The following is a 13,025-nucleotide window of genomic DNA, read 5'->3' as shown; positions in this document are numbered from 1 at the left end:
TGGAGGAGCGGGGGTAGGACGCTGGGCCCACCCTGGGGCATCGTCAGGCCCAGGCTGAGGGCAGCACAGGGTTCTCAGGGGGTCTGACCCAGGTGGGGCTGGGAGGAGCCTCCCGGGACACATGTCCCCCTGAGCTCTGGCCTTGTGGAGTTGGGGGATCCCAGGAAGAGAGGTGAAACTCTAGCTTCCCACGTGGAAGGCAGCTCATGGGAGCTGCCAGATTCAGATCACATACTGTGGAGCTCAGATGCACCAGGTGGGTTACTCCCCTGGACTAAGGGTGGTCTCTGGGTCTGAGTCCAAGCAGAAACACCAGGAAGGGGAATGTGGGGATGTACCCAGCTTCTAGGACACACGGGGACCTGCCACCCCACCGTTACCTGGCCCGGGCCTGGGGCCTCTGAGTCTATCCTCCCACAGCAGCCAGGATGTGTCACGGGGCACCCCAGCTCCATGTAGGGCCTGCCTCACTTTTGCAGGAGTATGCAAAACCCCCAACTCCCATTCTCACACCCCAAACCCCCCAAACACAGCTCCAGCCCCAGGTAGGGCCCACCCCTTGATGCCCTGGGCTATCTGTCCAGCTCAGGCGCCCTCGGAGGGCCGGGCCAGCCACAGGAGGTACCAGCCTGCTCCCCAGTCCATCCCACACCCCTTCCTCCGCCAGGGCTTCATTCATTTATTTATTTGCTGAACCTCTGACATGTCTGAAAGGGGCCTTTGTCTGCCAGACAATCAATGGCACAAATGGAAATGGATTCGTGTTTGGGGAGAGTCTGGTGTGTGTTTGTAGGTGGGGGGCCGGGCCGGAGACCCATGAAGGGGACTGTAGGCACTGTCGCCCACCCTGCCACACGGCCCAGGCCCAAGCTGTGTGCCCTCCAGGAGTGGCAGATGCCCGTGAGCAGGCATCAGCCTGGCCCAGCCTGGACGAGCACTGTGCCCACGTGGCAGCCAGGCGCAGGCCACCTGCACAGTGGCCAGTGAGGGCGGGGCTGAGGGACACCTAGTGACAGCTAGACTGTACCACGAGGGCCCAGGGGACAGCCTGCAAGGGCCCTGAGGCCAGGGTAGAGGTTGAGGACAGCAGGGCGAGCTCCCAGCCGAGTTGACCCTCAGACAGGAGGAGGCCACTGTGAGCCGCCACTGAGACTTTTATTGGAGTGAGATGGGGGCCCAGGGAGCTGGTGGAGGAGGGCTGTGATCTACATAAGTTTTTCAAAAGATTGTTTGCCAGCAGGGGCTCTGATACTGGGAGGAGGTGGGCGCGGGTCCCAGAGAGAGGAGACCACCTTGACCTGAGCAGGTGTGGCCAGAGCCCAGGTGAGGCTGGAAGGTCTAGCCACATGGATTTGCTGACTGATGAGCTGTTGGGGCCGAGGCAGGTTCATGAGAAGGGGAAGGACTTGGCTGAGTCCCGCCGCCCCTCACTGCAGCCCTCCCCACGCACACCGAGGGCCGCACTACCTCTAGACAGGACCGCCCTGCCTGGCCTCTGCACTGGCACGCTGACTCACGCAGAGCCTGGGGCTACCAGGCCTGATGGAGCTGGCAGGCAGGGACTGTCTTTCCTGGAGGACTTCCTGGAGGAGGCGTGCTGCAGCTGGAGGCCTGAAGCACAGCTGGCAGACCGGGGCAGGTGTGGTGAGGCCGGGTGCCACACCCTGGGCCCTTGGCCTGGTGGAAGTTGGGAAGGAGTGGGAGGCTTCTGCCCGTCCCGGCAGCCGAGCAGCGCTGACCTAGCACTGTCCACGGCATCCAGCTCCTGCCAGCGCCCAGTGCCCGCCCAGACAGACACGGCCCATTCATGGGTCACAGAGGCATAGCCGAGGACATGTCAGTGGCCTGGCTGGCCCAGCTGGAGCACAGGGCCTGTGGCTGTTTGTCCAGTGTCCACTCATCCACGGCCGATGGGCTTTGTCGGCTGGCTCAGGGCAGCCGGACTCCTGGCTGGTTTTCAGCCACTGACACTGTGGTCTCTGAAGCAAGGGTGCCAGTGAGGGCAGGAAGCTTGGGGACACCGTGGGAGGAGCAGGTTGAGGGAGGAGGGAGCCCCACTGTCCAGGATGTGAGGTGCAGGGAGCTCAGGACCCCAGATCTACAGCTGGGGGCTATCCATGGGGGTGCTGGCAGCTGTGGGCCTGGGCAGAGCTCAGGACTCAGAGGCTCCCTGGGTTGTCTATTTATTTTAGAGATGGGGTCTTGCTGTTTTCCAGGCTAGTCTTGAACTCCTGGCCTCAAATGATACTCCCACCTTGGCCTCCCAAAGTACTAAGATTACAGGTGTCAGCCACCACGTCAGAGGCCCCCTTGTGCTGGTGCCCAGGAGTTCCTAATTAAGCCCTTTGAGGCAACTTCCTCTGGGGATATTGCCCTTGGTCCTTGCCTTTGTCTGGAGATCCACCCCTCCAAGGCCCTCAGGGGCAACCTGCTGCTGTGAGGTCCAGTCACCCCTTGCACCAGTCCTCCCTTAGCCTGCAGTGTTAGGGGCATCCCTGTGCCTCGGGTGACCTGTGTAGGGTCCCAGGCAACCCTGTTCTGCCATGACCTCTACCCTCCATGTCACCACGCTGGGCCACAGACTAGCAAGGCTCACCTCTGCTTAGAAGTGGCCCACCCTCACGTAGCCTGACACCCCAGGGCTGCAGCCTCCACCCTGCCTGGACCCCCCAGCCCACCCCGGGGGCTGAGCACAGGCAGCCTCAGCCCCATCCTCTCACCTGGCCCGAGACACACTTGCATAAAACCGAAGCTCTGTCCCTCTGTGTGCTCAGGCCAGCATCTGCGGGCGGCCCGGGGAGGGTGGGGTTGTCCAGAATGTCAGCCCACCCTGTGCCTCTTCTGGGCAGAATGACAACCCCACCCTCATTCTGGGCCTGGGTTCCTTTGTAGTGGCTGGAAAAGGCCAATAGTAGCCAGTGGACTCAGGGTTTGGACTCCCGGCCGAGAGGCTGCGCTGAGCCCTGGGGTGAGCCTGGGAGAGGTGGCCTGGCTGCGAACACGTGGCCTCGGAGATGGACACTCTCACCGCTTCAGCTGCTTCAGTCCAGCCCCCGTGTGCACGCCGCTGGGTGGGGAGGGAAAGGCAGGCAGGTGAGGGCCTGGGGGCTTCTGGGCAAATCCCCACAGTCTGGGGCTGGAGATGAGGCCACAGAGCGGCAGCTCCGGCAGAGCCTCACGCAACTGGGGCAGAGACCTTCATCAGAGGCAACCCGGACCCCGGGAGCCAGACACGGCCAGGGCCTCTCTCCGAGGGAAGTATGCCGCTGTCAGACATGGGGTTCAGAAAGCAGCCCAGGCCGACTGGAGGAGAGAGGAGGCAGGAAGAGAGGAGGCAGGAAGGCCAGGAAGAAGCCAAAGCTGCCTTCCAGGCGACAGGTGAGGCTGGGGGCCTCGGGTGAGCGACGTCAGAAGACGATACACGGCCTGGGGGTGTCCACCTCGGTGCAGACGAGGAGAGGGCCACAAGCACAGCCTCGAGCTCAGGACCCTCCAGCCCAGGACCCTCCAGCCCAGGGCGGCTGTCCTAGGCCCAAGCTGAGCACACACTGGGATCTGTGCCTGCTGGAATGCACGCTCCTCAGGTCCCCTGCGCTCCCGTCCCGGGCCTGCCACCCCATCACCCACCATCGGCCATGGAGGTCAGAACAGGCTCAGGCTCTGGTCCAGCAGCTGCCCATACCCGCCATGAGCAAAGCCTCAGGGCAGAGGGGAGCCTCCATCTGGGCCAATGGGACCCATCCCAGGCAGTGACGACCAGGAGGAGAGGTGGGGCTGAGGCCTGGGGCCGAGGGCTTAGGAAAGAGCTCCCCAGAGCAGCCGAAGTTGAGTCCATCTGCGAGCAGAAGGGAAGTGGGTGGCAGGTGGGCAGTGAAGGGCCCTAGGTGGAGGCCATGGCGGGTTGAGGCCAGCAGCCAATTCGAGAGCTGGCTGCTCATAGTCACCCGCTGGGGACCGTCTGGGCCTGGCAGGCCCAGAGGGAGGCGGTGTGAGAACAGCCAGATGAGCCGACCTGAACCCGCCTCCCTCCCGGCCCCCACCCTGACCCAGATCCTGCTGCCATCTGAGCAGGAAGGGAGCTGGGATCTGAGATTGGGCCCCCACAGTCTCAGATGCTGCTACCTGGCAGATGGGAGACCAACACCAGAAAGCCACCAGCCCTCTCTGCCCTGACCCAACCTCCAGAGCCCACTTCTTTCTGGAGGCAGCTCCAGGCCCCCCATGCCAGCCCCTGCCCATATCTGGGGCAGATCAGCTGGGGAGGGACAGGGACAAGAGTTGTGCTAATCCCTGCATCTCCTGGGACGGCCCCGCCAGGTTTGCAGCGGGTGGGGGGTGTCAGTCGGGGTTGGGTTTCCCGTTGGCCCCATCCCAGGCGCCGACACCTGCTTTGGGCGCGACACGTCCATTCTGCTCCCGTCAGAGATAACACCTTCAGCGCTCACCGGCTGTCCAGGGAACAAGGGCTGGCACCAGCTCGAGCCGGGCAGAGAGGTGGGCACAGTGGGCCAGGTTCCAGGGGAGGGCCAGTTGGAAGTGAAAATCCCCCTTCCTGCCTTCCATCGGGGGCCCAGCGGGAGGGAGGCTTCCTGGAGGGGACATGGGGTGGGAGTGGAGCAGGCTTGGGGGACCCAAGAGGTCCCTTCCTCTCCAGAACACAAGCTGCCTTGGACCCAACTGGCCCCTCATCCCCCAGTCAAACAAGGTGGCCATAGAGGACGTGTGCCAACCCCCATTGCCCTGGGTCCTCCTGTCGCCATGGCCAGGCCTCACCCCCGAGCCCAAGTCCTTGCTCAGGTCAGAAGGAGGTGGAGGCCTGGGCCAACTCCCCAGCCCCCAGCTTCTGCCTGACTCCTGGCCATTGTCATCTTCAAAGCCCTGGGAGGAGGGGCCACAGGCATCTTTGGGTGATGCCATAGGTGCCTGACGGTGGCCTGAGTTCCCCACGCTTTTAGATAGGGTGGTGGGGAGGGGAGGAGCTGTCCCAGGTCTCTCCATCTCTAGATCTTTGGGCACAGGTAAGTGGGTACCCATGCCTCTGCATGGCATGGAGCTGGCTTTGGGCAGTGCCCCTATCCCTGTAGCCCAGTATGAGAGCTGGCTGGTGACAGTCACCCCTGACCCCTGCCTCAGAGACCCTGGCTCTCCCAATACACCGGGCTGCCATCACACAGCCTGCAGGCCTCTTTGCACACTGCTGGCCTCCACGCTGCCAGGCGCCACAAACACCCACTGAGCTCCCTGCCGGGGCCAGGCCCAGGACCACTTATAGGGACTCCTCCCGGGGCTGGGGCCTGTGTTTGCCCAGGGGCCGGGTATTCATGGCTGTGGCCCACGCCCAAGGCATGTACACACGTGTGCCTGTGTGTCCGAGTGCACAGAGGGGCCAGGGCAGAGTCCCCGGAAGTGCCCTGCTGAGCAGGCCCCAGGCCCCCTGCAAGCCCCAGGTCGGGAAGGTTAGGCACCAGGACACACATTGCTGGCTCCGGGAAGCCGAGGCCCATGCTCCCGGGCCTCCCATGCCTGCCCCGAGCTCCCCCGTAGACTGCCAGTGGCTCCTCTCTGGGCCTCTGTGGGCTGAGCTGGGGCCTCTGCCTGCCAAGGCCCCCGTTCACCCCCCTTCAGAGTCTGGGGCCCCAAGCTGCGGTGCAGAACTGGAGGGCGGGGGCGGGGCTGCGCCACAAGCCAGACCCAGAGGCCCCAGCAAAACCGCGAGGCCCCAGCACCCGGCCGGCTGGGGTGGGGGGAGGGGTCCCAGCCCACACTTCTAGCCCCTCAGGGTCCCCACACACCCCGCCTGGCCTCCAGACAGGCAACCAGACCCAGAGAGGGGCGGCTACTCCCAGGCCTCACACAGCACACTGGGTGGGGTGAGCAGAGGGGTGCTCCCAGCCATGAGGCGCCACCACAGACACAGGACCCTGCCCAGACCCACCCGCCATCCTTACGGCCTCTGGACACTCAGTCTGGCGGGGACCGTCCCTGGGACCCCCCAATTCCTCACCCTGGAGGTTCCTGTGTGCTGCGCCAACCCCCCCTGCCCTGGATCCTCCCGTCACCATGGCCAGGCGTCACCCCTGAACCCAAGTTCTTGCTCAGGTCACAGCTCCCGAGTGATCTGAAGGCCCTGGGCAGGGAGAGGTCTGCCAACGCGAAGAGCCCCCAGGGACATCACAGGGCTGCCTGTGCAGTCTGAGGCCAGGCACGCCGGTGGGCCTGAGACGTCCCTGGCCCTGCTCCCCCGCTTCCTCTGCAACCCACAACTGCGGAGCCTGGAGCCCCTGGGCTGTGGAGACCGAGGCCCTCACCTGCCCTTTGCCTCCCAGTCCCCAGGGTTAGGGGTGGGGTTAGGTTTCCTCCGAGTGAAAAGCCCGGGGCTCCCCAGCTCTGTGTCCCACAGGAGTCAAGCCCCAGGTGGATGCCAGAACATGCCCCGAATGGCCTTTGTCCCCAGGCCACCAATGCCCATGACCATCACCGTTCAGTGGAGAGGAAGCACTCAGGGAGCTGAGACCATGGGCAGACTCCAGCCCACCCCGAGCCAGTGTCCCTCACCCAGCCTCACTGCCCTCTGGGAAGCTGCACCCCGCCACCCCCTGCCCCATGGTGGGGGTCCCGACTTCCGAGACGAGTCCTGCAGACCCCGTGGGGCTTTTCCCTGTCAGGGGCTTCTCCTGGGGATTGGGCATAGAGTGGGGAAGTCTTTGGGGCTTTTTCCCAGGAATGGTCCCAAGTCACCCTCTCTGAGCCAGCTCCACCCCCACCCGCTCTGCACCCCCGGCACAGAGCCCAGAGGCCCACAGAGCTCATTAGCACAGCAGCGGCCCCGCCGAGCTCGCTTTAATTGGGGCCGGCGGGACGTGAGAACCCGGGGACCCCGTGCCCGGGCCGCAGGGGGAGGGGGCACCCGCCTGGGCTGCCTGCGGCGGCGGCCCGGATTAGCACGAGGCTCAATGGGCCCAGCGAGCGGTAATTAAAGCTGCCCGCCCGGGCTGCCTCAGGGCCCAGGGAGGCTCTGGCGCCCGCCCCGGTTCCACCCCAGAGCCCTCCCGCCTCAACCTGCAGAGGAGCCTGAGCCCATGCGTGCTGGGAGCTGTATTCACCTCCTCAGCAGCCCTGGTCCTTCCTGCCAGGGGGACCAAGGTAGTCGATGCATGCTGGTGTCTGCCTCGGTTTCCCCTTTAGAAAGCTGGGTGAACACAGTCCTGCTAGGAAGTGTCTTGGGAGGTGGGAAAGGGTTGTGGGCAGATCCTAGTCTACTGGTGGGTGCAGGGGTGTGACCAGGCACCGCAGAACCCTCCAGAACTCCTGCAGGTCCGCCTCCACACTGGGCTTCCTGGGAGCTGCCCAAAGGCCTGGCCAGGTACTAGAAACAAGGCCTGAGGGGTCCAGCACAGACCCTGAATAGGGCAGCCCTTCCGTGCTCTGGGAGGCCCAGCTGAGCCAAGCCTCAGAGGCTGAAGGGCTGCCAGCCCCTGGGGACCATGGTTCCTCCTCAGTGTACCTGATATCTCTGCTGTCCCAGCCCTCACCTGGGACCTGGGCCTGGAGGTGGCTCGGGGATGAGACAGAGGCCAGGCTGCTGAATCGTGGGGCGCAGCTTCCCCTCGGCCTGACAGCCCTCCTGGGGCTGACTCCAGAAGAGCAGGCCCAACTGACCCAGAAGCTGCCGAAAGTTCCAGGGTCGAAGGTACAGGGATGGGCCTGGCCGGCCGTCTGCTGTCGGTGGGAGGTGGAGGGCGTGGGATCTCCATGGTGGAACGGCCCTCTTGGCCAGTCGCCCCCACAACAACCCTGTCATTACTTGATCGGGTTTCCCGCTGCAAACCCCAGGCTCCTGTGGTTTCTTCAGAGTCACAGGATCCAACCAGGCCTGTCCTCGTCCTGGCTAGGAGAGCGGAAGCCATGGGGGACTCAGAGGACTCTACCTTTCCAGAGGCGAGGGGGTCAGGGCTGGCCAAAAACTCCTCCAACCACCAAAGATAGGGCTTCTGGGCTCAGGGTCATGACTGTGGAGGCTGGGACAGAGGACTCTGGCAGGCAGGACCCTCCGCCTTGGGCACGGTAGACTCCAATGCGTGCCCCCTACTCCAGGGCTGCCCCTTGAAGCCCCACAGGCCCACACCTGCCTGCAGCGGGTCCTGAACTTTCTGGGGACATCAGGAGACACGGTGCTGTGGGCACTCGGGGGGCAGAAGGAGCCTGCCAATCCCACCCTCCAGGGACTGGCTGCAGCCCGTCTGCACGTGTGCTGGGGCAACAGCCCCTGTAGGTGCCTGCCTGGTGCCCACCTGGCCAGGCCTGCTTGCCAGCTTGGCCCCATGCTCCTCCTGGAACGCCACCTGTGTGGGTGCCAGGCCTGCGGGTGGGAGGCAGGGGACTGTCAATGTTTTACCACCAAACTTCAGAGCCAACGTGACTCTGGGTGGCAGCAGGAATGGGGCCCCCAGCCAGCCCCCCATGGGCCTGCCTGGGTCAGGTTTGGCCACATTTTTTCTCTTGGGAGAGAGCTTGTTGCTTCCTCTGGTGAAGATGTTTACTCTCCTGGGGCCGGGGTGCCTGCTGGGGTGCCTGTACCTGCGTGTGCCTGCGTGTGTACGCGTGTCCCTGTGGCTGGGTTGCTGGAGGCGGGTCCCCGACAGCAGTGAGGGGTCGAGCTTCGCTCAGGCCAGCATGAGCAGGAACAGACAGAGGATTAGAGGGAGCCCCGCCCAGGACGTCCCCTGGGGACAGCAGGGCCAGTCACGCGTGTGGTCCAGGCCAAGACCCCAACACTAGACCGCTGTGGGGCTGGGCAGATGTGCAGAGCCCCTGGGCTCCTGGGCCGGCAGTGATCCTGAGTGGGCCGCCCGGGAGACTGTGGGTCCAGGTGAGAACCGGATAGGACACCCTGGGTGTTGGGGCTGAGACCAAGTTCCCGCTCCACACCTGCTGTGGGGTGACCCTGGGCCGCCTCCCTGCACTTCGTTTTCCCACCTGTAAAACGAGGGTAATAACAACACCTCCTTTTTGTAATGTAATTTGGGTCAGGTGTCCCGGGACAGGGCGAATGTGAGCCCCCTGAGCTCTGTCGGAGGTCACTGACCTCTCAGGAGCAGCCTCCCCTCTGGCCCCAGAGCCCAGAAATTACTTTGAGAGAAAGGGTGAGGCCAGAGGGGGGCCGGGGATGGGGTGCTAACCTGCCTATGAAACTCGGAGTCAGGGCTTCCAGGACGGGAGGGTGCAGGGACCCAGACACCCAGGGCTGAGCTCAGGAAACTCCCACAGGCCGCCGGGAGGAGGCGGAGATGGGGCTGGGGGGGAAGGGCTGGAAGTCGGGGTGGGGTGCGGTGGGGGTGGAAGGTGGGAGCGCGGGGGGATGGCGGCAGTGGCCTAGCGGGGGCGCCACCCCTCCCACCTGGAAAACACCCTTGGGTCCCCCCGAAGGCCACGAGGCCACGGGCCGTCCCGCTCTGCACTGAGGGAGCTCCCGGCCGCCGCGGGCGGAGCGGGGTCGGGAGCGGGGCGCGGGGCGCGGGGCGGGGGGCTCCGGCCGGCGCGGGCGTGGCGGGCGGAAGGGGCGCCCCGGGCGCCGCTCAAAGGCCGCTAATGTTCGCTAATCCCGGCCTTTCAGGCGGCCGCAGCCCGAGCTGTTGGCCCAACAACAGGCGGCTGAAAGGGGAGCGCGGGGCGCGGGGGGCCGCTGCCCCCGCCGGCCCCGCCTCCGACCCGGCGGCCTCGCGCCCGGGACCCCAGCCCTCGGCGCCCGGAGGGTCCGCGCGCGCCGCCCCGTGGGGACCCCGAGGCCGGGAGCGGCCGGGCGGGCTGGGGCGGGGCGAAGGGGGGTAGTGTGGAGCCTCGAGGGGCGAGGAGGAGGGAGGAGGGGGAGGAGGGGGGAGAAGGGGGAGGAAGGGGGAGGCTGGGCGAGGAGGGGGGAGGCCCGCCCCCTCCGGCTCCGCCGCGGTTCCCAGGCCGGGAGGGGCGCGGGGCCCCCCGGTCGCAGACGGGCCGGGCCCCTCCGGAGCGTGACCCCGGCTTTCAGCGCCGCCCCTGGCCCGGCCCCAGCGCCTCGTTAGGGATTTAATTAAGGAGCCGCCGGGGATTTGCATAATCTCCGAGGCGCGCGGGGAGCCCCGGAGGCGGGCGGGAGGGCGGAGGGGGCGGCGGGGCGGGCGCGCCTCCGGGCTCGGGTCTCCCAGTCGGGGCCGCCGGGGCCGGAGCAGGCCGGGGACCGCCGGGGCAGGAAACACCTTTTGCGCCGCCGCCGGCCCTGGAATTCCCCGTCCGAGCCGAGGGTCCCCTCCCCAGGCGACCGGCCTCGCGGACCCAGCTGGGCGGGACAGGCCTCCCAGGGGCCGCGCTCTCAGTCTCCCCCTTCCGCGACAAACAGCGAAGGCAAACATTCCAGCCGCGTCCGCCTGAGCCGGGGGTGAGGGCGGGAGGCCGACCCCTGCCAGGGCAGGGCATCGCCCCACAGCACCGGCCTGAAGAGGGCTGAGACCCGGCTCTGGCTGGAGCCTCTGTGCTGACCCCTGAGGAGGGGATGGCTGGAGACCGGTCCTCGGACCCTGAACCTGGAGGTCCAGGGAGGGGCCCCTGTGGTCTCCTCCAGGGCCCTGTGGCTGTGGCTGAGCCCAGGTTACTAAGGCCGGAACGGGGCGGGTGAAGCCTGCTTTCACACCCCACACCTGGCTCCTGCCTCTAGACGCAGTCCAGGTGGGACACAGGGTCCCAGGTCTAGGAGAGGGTACCTCCCGGCCCCTTCCATTCCCTTGTCTGCTGGCACCTCAGAGCAGGGAAGTGCATGATAATGTGGCCTGGGGAGGCTGGCCAGGCTTAGCCAGGAGGCGGTGCAGGCCTGGGCAGCACTCTGGGCCTCTGCCATGGCCCCAGCAGCACCCTCACGCCTGGCACTCGCCTGCCCTGCGGGCATTCCCACAGCCTTCAAAGGGTATGTGGGCCCTGAGAAGGGCCGGGCCTTTCATCTCCTGGGTGGCAGGCTTGGGGCTGGGTGATTCCAGGGGTACGACCTCCCAGGCCCTTCCCCCTAATACCCTGGTGGGGCCTGGCACCCCAGCCAGCCTGGGCTGTGCCCACCATGTCAGGGAGGGGCCCCAGGGCAGGGCAGGAGCTTAGGAGGGTATGAGCCTTCCCAAGGCCAGCTGCAAAGGCCTGAAATTCTACTTTCCCCATGTTTGACCTCAACCCCAACCCTACAGGGACCTTGCTGTCGTGAGTGGCCTCCTGTCCCCTGTGCCCATGGCGGTCAGGGGGTCCCCCACATTCTGCACCACCCCACACTTCCTGTGACCTCCGGGTCAGAACCAAAGCTCCCTGGTGCCCACTGGGCTGGAGTGCTGGTGCCCGGTACTCCGCATTCCCATTCCTTCCTCCTCCTTCCGTGCTCCTTCCTGCTCTGTGCCTGCTCCACTGTTGGAACCCAGGTGCCTTGCTATCTGCTCCCCTCCGAGCCTGGGTTCTTCATCTCCCCCAGGGCACAGGTACGTGACAGCAGGGCCCGAAGTGGGGCCAGGCCTGTGGTGGTGCAGGAAGGCCTGGACGGAGGGTGGTCCACACTCAGGCCTGCCACTGGCTTTGCCTGCAGAGCACCTGCACCCTGCTGTCTCTCAGGAGGCCAGGGGACAAGCGCAGGCTGAGGCCGAGGTCAGCCTGAGTCAGGGGAGCTGCCTCTGGCTGGGTCTTGAGGGATGAATAGGAGCTTGCTGGGATGGAGGAGGAGGTAGAAGCGCCCAGCAGACCCCAGGGATGCAGGGCTGGTGGTGTGAACTGGGCTGGGCAGGTGGGCTGGGCAGGAGGCCTGGGCTTTGGGGACTCTGGATTGACCCTGGAGCTTTTCGTGGCCCAGAGACCCTGGGGACCAGAAACTGTCCCTGAACATGGAGCTCCGGTCTCTGGCAGTCTCTGCCTGCACCAGGCCTCGGCGTCACCCAGCTCTTTGTGCCCCAGGGAGTCTCCACTCTTCGGAGAGCCGGGCTGGGGGACAGGCGTGTCCTAGCTGCAAGGGCAGTGGGGAACTAGCTGCACTGAGGCCAGGGACAAGGCAGCCCAGTGGGGAGAGGCAGGCAGAGGGGCCTCTCTGCAGAGAGGTGGGCTTCAGCGCCAGAGACGCACCGTGTGAACCCAGCCCCGACCACCCAACCCCGTTCTCAGCCGAGGGGTCTGGGCCCAGTGCCAGCTGCACCTTCAAAGCCAGCAAGTGTGCAGCCCCACAGCAGCTGCCGCTGCCTGCCTCAGCACCTGGGTCCCAGGCCACCGTGTCCTGCTGGCCCCCGCTCCGGCGCCAGGCACTCATCTTGCCCATACCCCTCAAAGGGCTGGAGGTGGGGGCTCAGGCCTGTCCTGAGGAGAGGAGGTGGGAGGGGAGGATGGACGCCTTATGGGGTGGGACCAGCCTCAGGTCACAGCCCCCACCGTGGTCTGTGGGGCAGAGGAGGTCTGGGGAGGCTGGGGTTTGAGGGCAGAGGGCTCCGCTCAGGGAGGTCCCCAGGAGCAGGAACAGGAGTGGGGGATCCCCTGCAGGGGCGAGACCTGGGGTCTTGTCTTAGGTAGGAGACGTGGGTGGGAGAAAGCTCAGGACGCCCACCCAGCCCACACCCGGCCCCCAGGTCTCACTGCACTATCCTTGGGGTCTGCAGGCCCCAGTGTCCATGACCACGACAGGGACAGAGGTGAGCGGCCTGCTTTTCATTCCGTTTCACTTAAGTTGTCTGAACGCTGTCCTAGGCCGCTCTGGACGCACCCCTCCTACCAGCACCCAGTTGCCCCCAGGCTGCCCCTGAGGGCTGCCTGTGTTTTCGGCCCCCTGAGCCCAATGCCTGCTCTGCTGAACCAGGGCCTGAGCCCAGCGGACAAGCCCTGGGCCTGGGGCTCCCTTCTTTCTCCTCTTCTGCCCCCAGCTGTCCTGGCACCTGGCCCAGCTCCTGAAGGGACAGCCTGGCTCTTGACTGGAGGTGGCTGGCCTGGACACTCTCTCCAGGCCCCCAGCCTCCTGGAGGAGCACAGGCCAGCTCGTGTTGTGGGGTCTG

The 13,025-nt window shown here is 65.8% G+C and overlaps 1 long non-coding RNA gene across 2 annotated transcripts; it reads right to left on the bottom strand.

Moving 5' to 3' along the window:
* Positions 1-1,142: 1,142 nt before the first annotated feature.
* On the bottom strand, positions 1,143-9,321 carry LOC108311570. 2 transcript variants are annotated; one of them, XR_001828279.2, is made up of 4 exons: positions 9,180-9,321; positions 8,578-8,976; positions 2,737-2,895; positions 1,143-1,677 (listed from the first exon to the last, which is right to left on the bottom strand). It is a non-coding gene; the product is annotated as an uncharacterized LOC108311570 (long non-coding RNA). The 2 variants fall into 2 exon arrangements; XR_005201938.1 differs by lacking the exon at positions 8,578-8,976.
* Positions 9,322-13,025: the final 3,704 nt, after the last annotated feature.

The sequence above is a fragment of the Cebus imitator genome, unplaced genomic scaffold, assembly GCF_001604975.1.
Source record: "Cebus imitator isolate Cc_AM_T3 unplaced genomic scaffold, Cebus_imitator-1.0 Scaffold117, whole genome shotgun sequence".
NCBI lineage: Eukaryota > Metazoa > Chordata > Mammalia > Primates > Cebidae > Cebus > Cebus imitator.
This window is presented reverse-complemented; position numbering and strand designations above follow the sequence as displayed.